Consider the following 4,343-nt stretch of genomic DNA (forward strand, 5'->3'; position numbering starts at 1 on the left):
TAAACTCATGCTCCTACCTCATCGACAAAGGACCAGCACCTGCAATATAATATGTGCGACACTTGGAATGAAACTCTAAAAAATGAGGACAATATTATATAGTTATCAACTGCTTCAAGTACGCCAAAGTCCACAAAATCCTAAAGAGTATATCAAAATGTGTATCTATAGCTATAATGTTTCAATGTAACTGTACAGGTACATATAGGTAGGTATATATCATAATATGTATTATATAATGTGTTATGTTGTACGATATATATTATTTACCATAGTAAATTTAAATTTTCTATTATATCAAGTAATAAGTAAACATTAATATAGCCCCCACCCCTCATTGACTGTGTTGACCTTATAATTTTATCAAGATTAATAAAAAAATAAAAAGTGTAAATAAAAGACATATCGTATTTGTATTTTTGTATATTTTTGTGAGATTTAGCCCCCCCCCCCCGCTTCAAAATTCCTGGCTACGCCACTGATTAGTATACCATATAATATATGACCAATTAAGGTTTTCGATGTCCCGTATTAATTTCAGGACACTATTTATATTATTTTATGTACTTCATTAGAACACCCTAATCTAAAATCTAATTGTACATTTATTCAAATTACTTTTTGCTTCTTTTTTTAATCTTAACTACCTAGTATAATTAAGAACGGAATAATTAGTAATATTAATCTTATGATAATTAATCAAAACGTATATAAATTAAAAAAAAAATAAATATATATATTATACGATACAAAACTAATAGCAATTTCAAAATTGCTTAAATAATTGAATAAATATATAGGTACCTAGGTATTCATAAATGTTGGTATATTAAAATATTAAAATATAAATACATAAATATACACAGGGATCGAAAATAATATTATTATAAATTGTAATAAAAAATAAAAACAACAACTCATACTTTTTTACCGTAAATAAAATAAGGAACCAATTAACGTGAAGCTGGTGGACCATGAAATATCTGGTTTATATAAATTATCAACGCGATAAAGACAACTTTTGACGTTTGAAACAACCATACAACAATCGTCAATCATAAAGTTTTTCCTCTGCTTTTGACAACAGCTCAAATTTTAATTTGGTACAGCAAACGTCATATGAATATACCTATATTAACTATTTCTTACATGGTATAATGTATTATCCTAATACAACACCGCTTACACTTTCTTATCAAAATACATTAAACCACGTTTTTGTTATCAATATAATATTCTGGTTCTAGATTAAACAATTTAATTACCCACTCAATCAAAGCAAGTACAAATACATACAAATAATATAAATGCATCAGTATAACAATATTTGCTTGATGAGACAAATAAAATAAAAAAAATACAACCTATTCAGCCAAATTCTAGGTGATCGTTTAGACTTTATACCAAATATAATATTTCACGATATTTTCCTCGCTATAATCAAACACACGGTAAGCACTGCAGAAAATATTAATAAAATTAATAATAGGTATTTTGAATCATCAGTGGATATCTTATTGTTTCGATATATTTATTTTATAATTTTTTTAAATTTTTGATTGAACATTATGATTTATGAGTTACAACTATTATGATCCTGAATTATATTTAATATTTTTTTATTTAGTTGATACCGTTGATGGGTACCTAATGTCCTAATATTTAAAAATATTATAATATTATTATAATTAAATTATGTATAATTTAGGGTGTCTGTAGGTTTATTAAGTTATTAGATATCGTATGTCATATTATATTTGTAAATGTGCACTTGAATACACACGTATAATTTCAAATATACAAATATTTTTAATGTATACCAATATTATTAATAAATCATATTTAAATATTTGCGTACTTATTTGGGTTATTCAGAGTTATTCACTTGTGTGAAGCTAACACTTTTGCATTTACTATATCTACATGACACCAAAATAAGAAAAACGCACATAGTATTATACATGATAAAAATTTATATCATGGTGTTATGTATATTGTGACCAGATATACTTATTTTATAAGGACAGCACTTCTTTTTGAAGACATATCCTATTGTTCTAAATAAATTGCTGAAGTACACCAAAAAGTAATTATTTTAAATGATGTAACAATTTCAAATGGAAATTTGTTTTTAAATAACCTAATTTATTGTTAAATTCATAACATTTTTGACAACCTTAATTTGTATAGAAAAAATAAAATGCATCCTTTTCAATGTTTTACAAAAATTCATCATCGCCAAAGTGGAGACACTGTTGTAGGCAACAACGCATGATATTATTTATTAAGTATGGCAGCAAGGCCTCCTTGTTATTTTGATTTACGGTACATAATTTTTACTGATTTTAATGATTAAAATTAATCAAATAAAATATTATAATAATATAATACAGTAAAATTATTTTTTTGATATGGCTCTGCCTCGTAGGAAGTGTAATATTTTAATAATGATCTACAAAAAGAATTTCCGTTTATGAAGTCAACTTAAAATTCAACTAGCATTGTTTATCGTGAAAAATGTAAATGTGAAGTCGATAGTCGATACTTATATCGAATAGCGGTCGCAGTAATATTAATACACATTTAACCAAAAAAAATACATCAATTGGCTCTAAAGGCTGCTTCATCGAGTGGAAAGGTAATTAACTACTTTAAAGATACCTAATACTTATTCTCCAGACAATTTACTTATTGTGGCAAATAAAAATATGTTAAAAATGTTTAAAATGTGATAATATGTCAAAAATACTTATGTTTTGAATTTTTTGACATATTTTTGATATATAATTTATATATGTCAGTATGTTAGTATGTCACCCATGGCCTTAACCAGGATTAAGTAGTTAAAGGACTTGAGTCTAGCAGAATTAAAACTACGAGTATCATACAACTGTGCGATCGAGAATCTGACATTATGATTGTTTCTTCATATAAGAACAATGGCCAACGGAAACTATCGCGGTGTCACACCACGGGCAGTCGAAGCTAACACGACTTAAGAGCAAGGCTGGGCATTAACGAGTTAAAAAGTTAAAATTAAGTTAAAAAGTTAAGTTACTTTGAACTAAGTTACCTAACGAGTTACTTTTTTTTAAGAAGTAACTTCTATCTTAACGAATTACTTTTTTTTTAAAGTAACTTATAAATTAACTCGTTAATTCATTTTATAATCACGTTAAATTATATACTTATATAATTAATTTGATTATTAATATTTAGTTCATAGTTGGTAATAACAAAGTAAAATTTAAAAGTTTTACCATCACTTTGGAAAACTTTTAGGTAAAAAAATAAAATATACAAATAATTTAGTTATTTTGTTGGATTTCATAATATATAAGTACCTACTTACAACAAAATACATTTTTTTAAGATATAAAGACCTACATTATAATATTATGTTATTTGTATATCTTTAACATGAGGTGTAAAATGGTGTAATTATAAGTTTTCTATGAAAAAATTTTTTTTTAAATTATTTTTAGCTAAGTTAAGTTACTTATTTTTTTCAACTAACTTGTAACTTTAACAAGTTAAATAAGGAAAGTAACTTTTAACTTTAAACTTAACTTTCATTTTTCCAAATTAACTTAACTTAACGAGTTAAAAAAAATAGTTAACTTGCCCAGCCTTGCTTAAGAGTATACCGTAACCAAAATATTTGGCCGCGGCTGTCACCCATAGATAATAATAATACATATATAAATATAATCTATAATATAAAAATGAATCGCAAAATGTGTTGGTAAGCGCATAACTCAACAACGCCCGGACCAATTTGGCAAATTATTTTTTTTAATGTTCGTTGAAGTACAAGAATGGTTTTTACAGCGAGAAAAATTTGAATAATTGCTGAGAAGACCCTAAAAACAGCCCTTTTCTTTTTAAAACAGCCCTTACTATAATAAGGATGATATAATATTGATTGTCTCCATGGCAATGTAATCACTGATCAAGAACATCATATATGGTGGTCGATTATTTGTGAGCTCTCTGTTAATGAACGATTAAAATTATAATGATTTGGTAGATGAACAATTTACAATGCCATTACATTTTTTATTCATTATTCGAGTATTTATATTATTAAAAGACGTACATTTTTACTAAAAAAGTTGAAAATTGAAACATCAACAAAATGTCAATGTCGTAAGTGTTGTTTTCTTGGATTTTCTGTTACCTACTCTATTAATTTTTCTTTTGTCAACTGATACACGAATTAAATTCGTATATCGTGTTTTGTGCAGAGTGTTAAGTTACCTATGATCACTAATTATTGCATGTGACACAATAATTTATATTTGATATGCCTCCTATACGACGAAGCAATTTAGGTAGAAAAA

The sequence above is a fragment of the Acyrthosiphon pisum genome, chromosome X, assembly GCF_005508785.2.
Source record: "Acyrthosiphon pisum isolate AL4f chromosome X, pea_aphid_22Mar2018_4r6ur, whole genome shotgun sequence".
Classification (NCBI taxonomy): Eukaryota; Metazoa; Arthropoda; class Insecta; order Hemiptera; family Aphididae; genus Acyrthosiphon; species Acyrthosiphon pisum.